The sequence below is a fragment of the Rattus rattus genome, chromosome 11, assembly GCF_011064425.1.
Source record: "Rattus rattus isolate New Zealand chromosome 11, Rrattus_CSIRO_v1, whole genome shotgun sequence".
Lineage (NCBI taxonomy): Eukaryota > Metazoa > Chordata > Mammalia > Rodentia > Muridae > Rattus > Rattus rattus.
This window is the reverse complement of record NC_046164.1, coordinates 90,943,181-90,958,575: the sequence shown is the minus strand read 5'-3', so window position 1 is coordinate 90,958,575 and position 15,395 is coordinate 90,943,181. Positions and strand designations below refer to the sequence as shown.

Sequence of the window (15,395 nt, the reverse complement as noted above, 5' to 3'; positions counted from 1 at the left end):
ACACTGCTTTGAGAAGAAAGTTTTGTTGTGATTTCAGTATAATTTGCAATGTGTGCTAGTTATTTGCTACCACAGTTAAAATTCTCAGTTTTTAATGCCAGCGACAAAATAAAAAACTTAATAAAATCACTAAGTATTATCTGCGGCTTGTCACAAAGGCTAATAGTGTCAAGTATTGCCCAGTCATGGTTGAGTGTAAAAACAATTCAAAAATTTGTTTACCTGGAGGCCTGAGTCTGGGCTCAGTGCTGAAGAGCACTTACTGCTTCTGCAGAGAGCCCAGATTATACTCTGAGCACCTACATGTGGCTCACAGCCCTCTGTAACTTAGTTCTGAGGATCTCATGCCACTTCTGAACTACTCAGGCTCCTGCATTGCATATGGTGCGTATTTACGTGCATGTGCACGCACACACACACACACACACACACACACACACACATACACAGAGAAAGAGAGAGAGAGAGAGAGAGAGAGAGAGAGAGAGAGAGATGAAGAGGGAGAGAAAGAGAGAGGGGGAGAGAGAGAGGGAGGGAGGAGAGAGGGAGAGGGAAGGAGGAAGGAGAGGGAGGGGAGGGCAGAGGAGGGAGAGGGAGGAGAGGAGAGAGAGAGAGAGAGAGAGAGAGAGAGAGATTTTTAAGATTTGTTAAGTTTGTAATGAAAATGAGACATTAGATTTGATAATAATGGCACACCTCAAAATTTAGTTTACTTTCTCTCCTGTCAGTATTACTGATCTAGTAACTTTAAACATATATACATGTATAAGGTACATTTTAAACAAATATTTGTACAAGCAACTGATTATCAATAGAGTAGTTCTTTGACTCTGGGATTTTGGTGCAAATACGGACATTCTTTGAAATTTCTTTCATCTCTGGAGTGTGTGATTCTAGGATTTCAGAACGAACAGAAATGTCAGTTACAACAGCCCATTTTGTTTCTGGTTTACAGTTGTATTTCATGTTATGGTGTTTTTTTAATTTCTTTTAAGTCCAGCTACCCACCAAACAAATATCCCCGTAAACAGAAAAAGCAAAACCACTTACCTATTTTGAGATGGCAGGGTGACCACTCTGGAAGTTGGGTGGTTACCGTCACCCAATTTGACAGACATGGAAAAGCAAGGGGGACTCCTGATTGTTAATCTAGGTGCTGATTATATGATTGTGTTAGATTAATTAAAATTCACTGAGATGTGCATTCTCCTCCAGATGGATTATCTTATAAAAGGTTCTAAGTAACAGCCCAAAAACCTCGTATATTCCAAGGCCTTTTTGAAGCTACATTTATTTGGTGTGTGTGTGTGTGTGTGTGTGTGTGTGTGTGTGTGTGCGCGTGCGCGCACATGTTGCACATAGGTGGGCAAGGGTCTGAAGATATCGTGGTTGGTTCTTCCTTCCACTCTGTGGATACAGTGATTGAATGTAAGTTCGCAAGCCTGGACCCTTGATCCATCTTTCTGGGCAGAAGACTGCTTTTTAAAAGCATGTCTTAGAGTTTATTTTGCTTTGACCTTTCTCCCTGAAAGAGTAAAAGGGCAGGCTTGGAAAAGTATGATCTCAGGAGGAAGTCAGATTCTGATACTCGATAATCTGTGACTTATGAAGGTTTTTTTCTTTACGTTTTTAATGGTTGAAACAAAATCAAATCAAAAGAATAATATTTCATGACATGCAAACATCATATGGAATTCAAATTTTGTGGTCACAAAAGATTTTCCTCTGTTCAGTCTTCAGCAGTGCAGAAATAAATAGATAAGCAAATGAAGAAATAAAGAAAAATCAATTATAAAGTGATAATGGAATACAGTTTTAATACTATGTCCTTGTTTGTTTCATAAGCTCTTCTCTCTTTTCCACTCCTCCCTCTTTCTTTGTGGCTTTAAAATATTTACTACTTCATTAGTTCTAGTGAGAGGATCACCCTCGGGGGTCAAGGGTACATTGACCCTCTTACAATTTCAGTGGTGTGACCTCACGTGCCCATTGCTATCAGCTGTGTCAAATACCTCCCACCCTCAGACGCTTTACTTTTCAACCGACTTTGGTTGGTCACCAGATTCTGTTCACGTGGAATAAAAGTCCACTCAGTGCAGCTGGCAAGGCACAGCGGGCTAGCAGGAGCCCTGCAGATGCATCTTCCTGGTGCTTTTGCTAGTTCCCCATTCCCTTCATCCTGTCTGCCTTCCCCATTTTAAAAAAAGTATATATATTTTATTTTTTGTGTCTGGGTGTTTTGCCTACATGTATGTTTGAGCACCATTTACGGTCCTAGTACTCTGGGAGGCCAGTAGAGGGTATCAGATCCTTTGGAACTGGTGGTTGTGACTGACCACACAGGTACTAATACTGGGAACCAAACCCGGACACGTTGGAAGGGCCACCGGTCCTCCTAAGCACTGAGTCATCTCCATAGTTTTCAGCATCTTTATGGAGCCTGTCCCTTTGCAACTTTACAACATTCCTCACACATTTAAGCCCTCATGCTGTTATCTGGTAATCTGGTTAATATTTTTGCCTCCCTCATGTCTTTAATAAATACTGGTTTGCCACAAGTGCTCTTGGACATTTTGGGACCTGTTGAAAGTTTTCGGTTAAGTGTCTTCTTACTAGATCCATCTTCTCACCATGTATCAGGCATCTTCCGATACAAGCCACTCAGAGCGAGATTTTTGTGGAGCCTTCGGGCATTTGTTCCTCTTATGCTTTCTACCTCTGGTATCTCTTTACATTTTCCTTGGATATGGTCAACAGTGACAATATGACTCACTATTTCAGTGCTCACTATTTTGTTGAAGAGAATGTCTGAGTAGTGTCTAATTCCCTAATGTGGAAAGGATGCCTTTTGCAGTATCCTGGGCCTGAGGATGGCTGAGAGCTCATGTGCTAGATGCTAAACTGTTCAGTGTTATGATCAATGCAGATTTTATGCATTGGAGTCAGAGGGACCGTATGAAATGAGGAGTAAATGAGCCAATCACCCATCTGAAGCTATGCCATGATTCTGCAAGTCCTACCCCCATCTTTCATTTATTTCTCTCTCACTCGTTCCTGTATTATCTAAGAAATGAGCTGCCATGGGCTACAGGCCTTGGGCAATTTGTCCAAAGTGTCCACTAGGCACTCAGAAACACCCATGATGCTACACTGGTGTTGCAAGCATTGTTCTGAAGCTTGATACGAGCTGGGGACATCTTGGTTGTGTGATCCTGGGCAGGTTACATGTCCCTCCAGCCCGTCATTTGCAAGGTGAGGGTGAACTGAGTCAATGTGCATGCTTTGAAAGGTGTCCAGCCAAGGTCTTTCACTTTTATCTCACAGAAGCTCAGTAGGTTCACAGGATCCTGGGTATTGGTGCACAAGTAAAATGAAGTTTATAATGTATACAATCTTCATATGCACTGTTGCCTAGAACAGTTATTCTTCTACATCCTTAAAAGAAATGTCCCTTCAGGTCTGGTGGCTTTGGCCTGTATAATCTCAGCAACGTGGGAACCTGTGGCAGAAAACTGGTCCAGTTTAGACCTGCGTGAGCTACAGGGAGAACTCAAGTCTCCCTGGACAACTTAGTGAGACAGATCTTAGAAACGTAAAGTGAAAAGGCTATCTTTGTCTACCATGCATGAGGTTCTAGGTGCAAGCCTTAGTACTGCAGAAACAAAGTAAAACAAGAAAACCCACCAGCAAAGCAGCAGTAAGAAGACAGTTTCTGTTGTCTGTTCTCAATTTAAAATTTACCACCAGGAGTATTTTAGGCCTTATTCAATATCTTATATTTATTTTTTTTATGAATAGTTATTGAGTACGCACTGAATACAGCCTCTATGCCAGGAAGCCCAGGGGTAATATATCACTAAGGAAGACTTATGTTAATGTAGTTCTAGTAAAGAAACAAACAAACAAAAAAGCAAAAGTAAAATTACTCTGAGGGGATTACGTGGCGTGACGTAGTGGTGTGGAGAGAAACAGGGAACCGAGCAAAGAACTACTAGGAGAAGTAGGCCTGACCAGGAGGACAGGGGAGATCTCTCTGAAGGACAGTGAAACTGGGATTCGAATGAGGAAAAGGGGCCAGAGTGTCTGCCTCTGAGAATAATGTTTCAGGCATACTAAACCACAGCTTTGAAGGTTTGAGACTGAGAGCCTAGAATGGAGTTGAGACTCGATGAAAGGAAAGGGTGCGTTCTAGGGAAAGAGATGGATGTGGGGACGGTGCTGGGGCACCTCATGCAAGGGTGGCATACAGTTGGATTTCTTGTTTATTTTTCAAAGATCTCAGTGGCTGCGGTCTGGAGAATAATCCGTCAAGGTTGGAACGCAGCACTGTAGTTAGAAGGCGTGGTGACAGGTCCTGTGGTACAGATTATGGAGCTGGAGCATTGGCCTGCCCATGACCGGGTAAGGGCGGGGGGTGGGGGGCAGAGAGAATGTGTCGTGTTCTTTAGTTTTCAAATCCATATACACGAAACTATAAACTCATATAAACAAAATACCTTAAATACGTAAGTACAAATCCTGATGTCTTTATAGATGATTAAACTCCTTATAATAAGAAGAAAGTGATGTAACTTCCTGCTATACACTTTTACAATTATACTTCACTCTGTTAATAATGTTTATTTTTATGTGTCACACATCTTCGTTTGGGGTTTTGTTGTTTGTCCTTTTGGAGACAGGGTCTTCATGATGTAGCCCCAGGCTGGTCTGGAGCTCTCAATGCTCCTGCCTCAACCCTTCAGTGTGAAGATTACAAGTTGTGTTACACCAGCTTTGTATCTGGGTTTCTGTTTGATTGATTTAAGAACCAGAAAATTGCGAGGGACATGTTTATTTGGTTCTTTAATCTAAATGCCCACATTTACTCTAGTACCCTTCTTGTTTTGTTTTTTGTTTTTTGTTTGTTTTTTTTTTTAATATAAATTAAAGCCTATACTGGGATAGCCACATGGTTTTAAATGTAGCAGGGACAAACTGTTATTCACTTAGTGGTGGTAAAGCACCTTTGTTCTATTTTGCTTGAGCCCTCCTACCACCAGGAAAAGCTCCCTCGCTTAAAACACATGACATCTATGTTTGATGACGAAATTAGAAAACAAATGTCTTAAATTTTGGATGCAAGAATGGTTCTGCCTAGACACAGGTATAGACTGCCTGACTTATATTCATGATGATTTCTATCCATGATGGATGAATGTACCATAGATGCAAAGTGCTACCTGCCCCCTCATTGTGATTATATCTGTACTTTGATGAGGTGGGACAGCTTTAGGATTTGCTAATTCTCACTAATTTACATCAAGTGAGAATCAAGACATGTGTATCAATATGAGGATCACCCATGCCACCTATGAAAAGTACAGAATTGTCTTGAAATAGCCCTTACCTTTGGAATGGGACATGAAGTCCTGTGTAGTTAAGTTTTTCAATCTGGAGTTGGCTGTCCCCTAGCCCCTCCCTCCTCTGTGTGGAGCTAATTCAGATAAATGTTCTGATCCTCTCATCCTGAGTTTGGCAGTTTGCCAGATGTGGGGACATTAGTTCCTCATTAGCACCTTGTCATCAGCCCACAAATCCTTATCCAGAACAAAGGTAAAGTGGCCTGGCCCATTTGATGGCCTGGTCATTGAAGGAAAAGTTCCTTATGATTTTATGAGTTAGAGGTAAAAGCAAAATTCGTATGATGCTGATTTCAGATTAATGGCTTACTGCTCTGCAGATAATTTAATCATGTAATATATAAAATAGTTTAACAGTATGAGATTTTTCTTGTTTCCAAAACATTTATAGGTGTTTTTCTTTTGTAAAAATATGGTTATCGATGGTATCGTTATTAATATTGATAATTAATATCAAAACTATAAATTAATTAAAAGAAGGGCCATTCTGACATGTAATTCTGAGGTAGACTACACAACCATAGTCTATGTTGATCTAAGATTCTTTGTGGTATTCAATTCATGAGGACAACTCATTCTCACTAACACCCTCTCCCTCTTTAGTGCTATAGATCCTCTCTTCCTCTTTCTGTTGTTCCAAACGCATGTATCTGTGACCGTGTGCATCCAACAGAACTTTGCAGGTGGTCGTTCCAAGTCTGTCTATGTAGAGCATCTGAGCCATCAATGATCCACATTGTTTAAAGGAATTCTTTGCCTTAGCAGCTTACAGCTAAGGCAGAAAGAGTTGAGAGTGCTGAACACTGAGTGCTGAGGCTGGGGTTTGATTTTAGCCCTAGTTGGAGAAATATCTAAGCAATATTTTGCTGAAGACTCACTACTATTCTTGGCCACACCGAAGCACTAGCAGAACTCAGCATTCTGTGGTGCCATGGAACGCTTGATACAACCATGCTTTCTACACTGAAGCATTTCTCACCATTAGATGGCATACACTTTCCTCCATAATGCTTGGTGACTGTGGCCTTTCCCTGTTGGCTACAGATTTGAAGGGTTTTTTTAATAAGAGGAGTGGAACATTTCTGGTAATTAAAACTGTGAGAAATAATGTTTTCAGTTCTGCCTCCGTCCACTGATAGGCGAGTTGGATGTTAAAAGGGAGCACTATATATTTTCCCACTCACTGGTTTAGCTTTCATTTAGCTAAGGTTCCTGTAACAAAGGCGGAGTAACAAGAGAATAGCATATACATTTATTTCAATTTTAAGGGAATCTTCAGAAGGAACCAAAGGTCTATGCCACGGTTGATGGTGTTGTAACATGTTTCATGGGTAGAGAATACAGACAGGCAATGTTGCCCTGATCATCCGGGGAAGCACACCTGTCTGTGACCCCACATCTTCAGAGAAAGGGGTGCTCCATTCCTTTCAGGATAAAAAGTCACCCCCGACATAAAGGTCTTATGACTTACTATTACTGTGAAGTTTGGGGAGTCGCTCCCGTGTTACCATAGAAATAAGATTTCCCTGTTGGGGTTCTTGGTTTCATTAATAAAAGAATTTAAGCACAAGCCCAGAAGAAAGCTCAAGGACAATTTTATTGAGAAAAAAAAAAAAAAAAAAATCCACAGCAGACAAACTGTAAATCTAACATCCATCCAGAGGAAGAGAGCAAGCTATGTGCGTCATTTGAGTTAGTCACGGAGGGCTAACACGGAAAGGGATAAACACGGCAAAGGGGCTCAGGGGTTCAAGAAAACCCCGAGTATCAGAAAAAGCAAGTCTGAATCTGAATTTAGTCTCTGGTCTGACTCCAACAGAAAAGGAAGCGAAGACCAAGGACAAGTTACCTCTTCATGTCAGCACTCAGGGGGCTGACCTATCAGAATTCCAAGACAGCTCTGCTGTGACTATGGAGAATGAGGATGCTAGGAAGAACAGGCAGGTTGCCTGGTTAGAAGGACAATTCTTTCTGCTGTTTCTGTAGTGTGGCTTATGGCAGATGTGCCTTCTGGAGGCCAATCCCTTAGCCAGGTGACTGGCCCACTCAGTTGGATTGTCAGATCTGCACCCAGGCCAGTGGCAATACTGTTTCTAGTTGCTTGTAGGGTTGCAGAAGGAAGTAGGGTTCTCTCAATGAGCCTTGACCCCTGCTCTAACACTGTTTCAGGGACCTTCCTCAGAACCTTCCTGACTTCAGGGGAAAGGGCAGGAGAAGGTCAGAGAGGATTTTACATGTGTATTGCCTCTCAACTTCTCCTGCCTAAAATGCTCACTATGGCAAGGTGTCACATTTTAGAATATCCCCAGTGTCAGTGAAAGTGATGGTTAATTGCTACATTTTGCAATTTCCACTTCAGTTCAAATTCTTGCCTGTCAACAAGCTTAATTTCTTTTAGGGCTGATCTGCCTAAGTACTTTGAATCTGTGCCAGTTTGTGTCTCCAAACCCAATAATAGATATTGGTTACAGAAGAGGAGGGGATGGTGAGATTGGTCAATGTCCCACAAGCCAGCATGCTTTACTGTGATTTTTATTTGTATAGACTGTGTAAGATGACTTCTACCTTCTCGCATTCCAAAAGGCTTTAGGGAGCATTTGATCATCGTTTACTCCACGGAAAATATACTATTGGAAGATGCCACAGTTTATATTTTAAGAAGTACTGCTTTCGGGCTGGGGATGTTGCTCATGGGTAGAGTCCTAGCTTGACCCTAGGAAAGCATTGTCGTTCTTTAAAAAGTATTCAGAATGGATAACAATAACAGCATGGGGACATTTTAAGTTTCTACTGTGAGCCCAAGTTCATTTCTAACTTTTTTTTAAATTACCGTGTTCTCTTTAATATGACATAGGATTCATGGTTTCCAAAGAAGTTTCCATAATTGCTTTGTTTGCGTTGAGAGGGATCCTACCGTGATGTGTCTCAAAGACCCCTTAGACAATTTGCATTGGGGGTTTTCACATTGACAAATCAAGCCCAAGCTCCTGGATGTCTGAGCTGCTGCCTGAATTCTATTTCTTTATGATTCATAACGTATTCTCCAGATTATACAACTTATATATTTAAAATATTAACCGAGGAAAAAATAGTTCCTCAGCATGCCTGGGTTTTGCTGGTGGAGAGGTAGTGTTTATGTGGTTACCAAGACTATCCAAACAAAGCCTGGTCTGGTGTTTTCCTCAAAGCACGCAGTCCCGTTGGTATCTTACTTTATGGAATATTACGGCTTGGTTACCTGGCTTCTGTTCAAATATATTTATTGACAAGGAAAGCAAAATATATAGCATTCAGGACTCGAGCTTTCAGAGTCATAAGTATGATTATCACAAACGTACTCCATAATTCAGAAACGCACAAGAAGAGTTTAAATAATAAATGAGGTGGCAGGTATCATAAACAAATGTGAGATGGTTGTAGTCAAACTTGGCAAACTGTGAGCTGTGCTTTCAATCACAGTATTTTTTGTTGTTGTTAACTCTTATATATGATTGTAGGCAATTTTAAATTAGAGTGTCACCTTTAATTTATTGTCTCTTCTCTTGTACTCCCGAGAACTTATCAAACTCACTTCTGTAATTGCTAGCAATAGACAAGCTCATTATATCACGGGCAATTGTATTTGATGCCGGCTGTTACGGGGTTAATAGCCAAGTTAAAAGCAATGACATGAAGCACACTCTTAGGTGCAGTACAGCCATCATAACACCACAGCGGAAAACCAAGTGAGTTCAAGAGCTCACGTCAGTGATGTTTTGTACAAATATCAAGTGTGGAAAATAGGAATTTTTCTTCCCAGAAAAATAGCGCATTTGATATTTTGCTAAGAATTCAAATTTTGCAAATCCGTTACCGCTCACAAACCTTCTCATATGTATTTTCTTTTCTTTTCTGAAAGTTGTGTTTTGGCAATCCCGTGAGTTCTGATTTCTGTTCACTGAAACGGGTGTTGAAGATATAAAACTAAGGAAGAAATCTTCTTGGCTTGGGTAAGAGAGTCCCTACTTGTATTTCAGCAGGGCAGTGCCTGTCACTCCCAGAGGAGGGAGGCGTCCTCGCAATAATGCAAATGAATTCCATAAGAACGTTCTGAACTTAAAGCAGAAGTACCTTCCTGCTGTCTAAGACATCAGGGAGGGGCTTGTGCTGCTAAGAGTGCAGGGCTTGGTGCTTGCTATCATTATTTCCACAATTTGATGGGACAAATCACTTTTCTTCGTGCCAGCTTCATATCAACTGATGTTGCTATTTTTGCCACATTTGCAATATCCTTGTTGAAAACTTTTTTTTTTTTTGATGTGCAGCATTTTCGCTAAATATAGTATTTCTGGTACACAGAACGTACTTGATATATTTCATAAAAATAAACAGATGTTAAAAAATGTGATAAACTATTTTTATTTGTCGTAATGCTTTAAGCCTCACACTAGCCTCGTTGGAGATATTTATACCAATGATGTTTACACATTTTTCTTTTTTTTTTTGAATTTGTGTATCTAGCTGGAGAGGAATTCACTCTCTCTCCGTTGCTGTGTGACAGGTACGGAGAGAAATGCCTTTCCAGGAAACAATCTGCTAGTAATTTAGTCCACTTATTTTCAGTACTTAACTTTTGATATTTTTTCCTTCCTTAAGTTCACCCTGATATGACATTTCATTATTAGATTAAAAAAATAGTCACTCACCAGATATTAAAGGATGCAGTTGGTTTCAGTTCAGGCAGGTTTTAACTGCATTTTAATTAGCTCAAAACATATGCTTCCATTTATTGTATTATGTGGAGTACATCCTATCCCATTTAGCTGAGTATTGAGGACTATTGTACAATATTGTGTTCAGGCTAAAACAATGAAATACTAATTGGATCCAGTAAAATAACTGTAACATTTCCGATTCCTATTAGGCAGGTTACGTAAATTAGTCTAATATAAAATGGTGCTTAATAGAACTGCAAATACCGTGATGATCCTTCAGACAGGAACACAGTGACATGGGATTTGGGGGTGGGGGCAATCAAATGCATTTGCATTACAATAAAACATTTCCTGCTGTGAGAAAGCCCCACTCCAGCACCACGCCCTCTTATTTACATAGGAACGCCATCCCTTTTCCTTCCAGTTCCTAGGAGCACTTGTCTCTCTGTGAGGAGGATAACCTGCAGTTTTAAATCTGTTGATGAATATAGTCCTTTTATTATTTTGTCGAGCATCCTGTCTAAGATCTTTATGTTGCAATGAGGGAACATTTCTCGTTATATACAGTATGTCTTTTTATGATGAGAATGTGTTGTCTAGGCATTAAAACCCGACTGCAGTCATTCGACTGGATTCGTATTTTCTATTCGAGCTACTAAATGTCTTAAGTTTATTCTTTCTCTTCTTTTCAATTATTAATCACTGACCTGAATATTTGGGACATTTCCATATACTTTAATCATCCCGAAATGAATTTGAATGTAAAGTGTGGATAGCTTTTTTTTTTTTCTTCAGTGTCTCCGTTGGAGTTTCCTAGGAGCTTGAATAACAGCCACGTGTAATCTTTTAAATGAAGAAATTTGAGAAAATGACACCAGGGTGCAAACGGATGGAGTGAGCCTTTTTTCAAAAATCCTTCCAGGGCAACACTAATTTCATCTCTTCATTAGTAGTCCCCATGGCGAGTTTGTGGAGGCATCTGGAGCCCTTTCTGGGCTGAGGAGGTGTTTCTGGGGAGGAGATATTTGAAGCTGCCCCTCAAAGGAAAAGTTGCCCAATGAGGTGGGAAAGGGACTACATTTTCCCCGGCGAACACACTGATAAAAGAGCTTTGAGCTGAACTCACAAGCACCCTTGAACCTTGCAGTTTGCTCCCAGCACTCAGATCGCAGTGATTCTGTGAAATGGCAGAGAGAGAGAAGAGCATTCTGGGGCCTAGCATGCAAATGAGCGAACCATGTAAAGGCACAGAAAATTTAAATCCTGTCTATTGTATTCTAAGCAGGTTGCTAGCCGGCCTTTGTGGAACTGGTATAAAAATGAATCTCATCTTCTCCCTGTCATGAAAACTAAAAACATACTTTATTTCTTCACCCACAGCAGCAATTTTTATGCAGTTTTATCTTCTAAAAAGGGGGTGGGGGTTGCTTTTTCTAGAAGTTTAGTGTGTAACATTTTCATTCATGATACAATTATTTTATCTGCATCTGTGCCTCTGATTTAGACCTTAATCTCCCGAGATCTTTAGTTGTGGAATTTGTTGCTTCATTTATATTCACAGATAGTTCTCCCCCTCTCTTAAAAAAAGTGTTGGAATTAATACTATTTGCTCAAAGGAATGGCAGTTTTAAAAAGGCACTACGTCTTAAGGGGCGAGCGTTCCCGGTGAAGCAAAAGTAAGAGAGAAGCCTCCAGGTAAAAGATGATAATTGTGCTGGAAAGGAATGGGTCTAGCCAATGGGACTGTGACCAGGGAAGTAAGAAGGGACACAGACACCAGGGTAAGGGAAGAGTGGCCAGGCCTTAACCCCAGGTCAAACTCACTGAAACAGAGCCCTTGACAATCCACTCAAAGCAAAACAGTGAGCCAGGCAGCTGGGTGATTTGCCCACTGGACCAATCTTTGGTGGGGGAGACTGCAGAAATCTTCTCATTTATGTATATTTCTTTGTCAGTGTTTCTGAGGACTAAGGACTACAGAAGCTCCCTGTTCTCACGTCATTTGAGGGCTTTTTTCTCTTGTTACACCAATGACTGGGGCTTCACAAGGAGAGCCCTCAGCATTTTAGAGCTTTTGCTGCTGTTGCAGAGGACACGAGGTCACTTAATGGTACTGTCTCACAACGGTTTGGGACTCCAGATCCTCAACTGCTCTGACCTCCATGGGCATCTACACATACCCGGCATGCACTTAAGTACACATACATTTTTTTAAAAAAACAAAAGCATGTCTTCTAAAAATAAAAATAAAATAAATAAAATAAAAATAAAAATAAAAATAAAAATAAAGCCTGGTCGTGGCTTAATCCCAGCACTCAGGAGACAGAGGCAGGGGGATCTGAGTTCAAGACAGCCAAGGGTACCACAGAGAGATCCTGTCTCAAAACAACAACAACAACAACAACAACAACAATAACAACAATAACAACAATAACAACAGCACAACAGAAACAACAACAAAAAAGGAAAAATAAAATAGTTACTCATTCAATAATTACTGGGAATTATGCAGTTCGTTGGTAAAGGCCTTGTGTAATCTTTACCTGGTTTCTTCCATTGCTAACCTGTGGCATGACCCCGAGGCAATGGCTGCCATAATCTGTCCGCCCTTGTCATACACTTAGGATTGTATATTTGTGTTTGCATTTCTGAATGTTGATTGTGTTGGTAGTTCCAAGCAATGTTAGCACCTAACTTTTTAAAAGCACAGTGATAGCTTTAAAAAGTGGTTTTCCTGAATCTCTCATGAATTGAACTTTGAATGATAGATGAAAGTAAATTACTATTATTTTGCCATAGTTTCTTTTTTTTTCTTTTTAAAATCAAAACAGACTCTTCATAGACGTAAGAAGTATACAGTGTTTAGATACAAAAGCCAAGGACTACATTTGCTAGATTTAATTATAGCCAAGATAAAAGCCCACCTAGTTAATTAATATAATTAGATTTTTATCACAATTCAGACATTAATATTTAATTATACTTCGAATTATAATTTTTAACCTTTCTCTTATACATGTGAACCCACATAGACACAAGCCTGCGTTAACCCTGCTTTTATCTCATTGATCGCTAATCGTTTAGGTGTGCACACACATATAAATAACTACACATTCCAATTACACAGATTTGTAGACGACAAATGCTTTAGATCAGGGGTCAGCAAACTCTTTCTGTACAGAAACCGAGAGTAAATATTTTAAGCCACGCCAGCTACACTCTGTGTAATGTAGCTTCTCAACTATGCCCTTGTAGCAAGAAGGCAGCCACAAACCATGCATAAATGGATGAGCATGAGTGCATCCCAATAAAACTTTATTTGTGGACACATTTGAATTTCATAGCACTTTCGCTTGTAATGAGATATTATTTTTCTCTCAAGTATTTAAAAAGGTAAACCCGCTTTCAATTTGCAAAGTTTTACCAGTACAACCTGAGGGCTGCACTTGGCTAGCAAGCTGTACCTTCTGTCTCCCTGTAACATCTAATACCTAGGAAGGCCAGGTCATGCTTTTACTGGTCGAGGAGCATACAAGTTTTCTGCATCCTAATGTAATCTCATACTCTGTCACTTATATAAACAGACTAGTTATATGGGTCACATTGTGTGTTACTGTAAGGGGAAAGACACAGTGCTGCGGTACAGTCGTAGTAGGCTGTTTTGTGTTTCTTGTACTTTAACGTCCCATTAAAGGGACCGACTCAAGTTCCTAATTCTTCCCTCCTCTTGTCACGGATGTGTTAGCAGCACATGATGCATGCTAATTATGAAGTTGGCTGTAACAAGAGTTCCTCTTGTGAATCCATTTAAGAACTGATTGTTTACTATCTTTTTCTGTAAGTATAAAATTTTAATTATGCCACTGACAGGAACTGTGCGTGATACAGTGGTCCGCATTTATCACCGGGAGAGGGCCAGTTGCAGAGCTGTTTGACTTTGGAGAAATCCTGATGCGTTTGCAATGTTGAGCAGCAGGTGCCACATTATTATGTACAGAAAAGCAATTAGGAAGCATATTGGATGAATGGGGAGTGCATTAATATTAGCGAGTACATTTGTCAGTGGTTTTGATGTGAGTCTTTTTCTTTCCTTTATGCAACATTAAGATTGTGGCTCTCATAAATTCTCCCCTTAAATTGCCATCTGTTCCCTTGTCAGGCAGTAGTGAGGTAGAGAAAAAGTTTTCTTGACAAAATGAAAGGAATTTCTTTTATTTAAAAGAGAAGAAAAATGGCCCATAGAAAGTTTCGGAATTGTAGGTTGTACGGTTCAGCTTTGCCTGTGTTAAGTAATTACCTTTGAATGCAGCATTAACTAGAGAAGCCTTTGATTTTTTTTTTTACACGTTGCTATTTTTTCCCAGTCATTTCATGTATTTTTAAATTCAATAGGAGAGAGTTATAATTAGATTAATGCAATGACAACCAGCAATTGGCCACTTGGATTAAAAAAATTGAGATGGGAGTTGCTGTTTTTCTACTGTGGTACATCTTTCCCATTTCCTGGTCCAGCCATGATCAAGGACTGAAGGTTAATCACTGGCATAGCAGCCTTTTTTTTTAACTCTTGGCTAGTTCTGAAACAAGCCGTGCTCAACATAATCACGGCCTCTTTGCTTTTAGCTCAATTAGCAATCTCCACATTCCTTCAAAATTCTCTACATAATACATTTTATAGCAACCTCATATTATCTTTGTGACAAACTCCAATGTATATTGATATTAAATTTTCCAAAATTGTCAGTAACTGAAAAGGACCAGGAGTATGTGACTCTGATTAACTGCTTTGTCTGGCTAACTGAAAGGTAATATAATTCCTTTGACTCCAAATACTTAACTGCAAAGGTTTTTTTCCCCCTTAAATATACTCATTCACTCTTATAATTTTGATCATCATTAAATTTAGTTTTGCTTTTTGCTTTTTTAATGAACTCTCTCTGGATCTTATTTCAGACATTTTCAAAACCACATAGACAGAACAATGAATTAACCTTAAAACTATGTGTGGTAGTACCTTCCTGTAACTCCAGCACTGGGCGCTTGGGGGTGTAGGCCTCTGAGACAGGAGGAGGATGAGTTCCAGGCTAGCCTCAGCCACAAAGAGAAAACAGCTGGGAGCCGTAGACGGATCAGGTGGTAAGGCCCTTGATGTGAAAGCCTCCATACCTAAGTGAGAGCTCCAGCACCACATTAGATTCAGTAACGCCAGTGCTGGGCAGAGCTAGGGAGGAAACAGACAGGCAGGTCCCAGGGCTGCACAGCTTCATCCAGAAGATGGGCTAAGATTTTGTCCAGAGAGATG

At 40.1% G+C, this 15,395-nt stretch overlaps 1 long non-coding RNA gene across 2 annotated transcripts in view; it reads left to right on the top strand.

Moving 5' to 3' along the window:
• LOC116912903 overlaps positions 1–15,395 on the top strand; it is a 214,899-nt gene that overhangs the window by 83,096 nt on the left and 116,408 nt on the right. The window contains exon 2 of one of the 2 annotated variants that reach the window (XR_004389489.1): positions 9,298–9,388. The exons of the other annotated variant lie outside the window; for it this stretch is intronic. This is a non-coding gene — a long non-coding RNA (uncharacterized LOC116912903). The remainder of the gene's footprint in view (positions 1–9,297; positions 9,389–15,395) is intronic. 2 annotated transcript variants of the gene reach the window in all.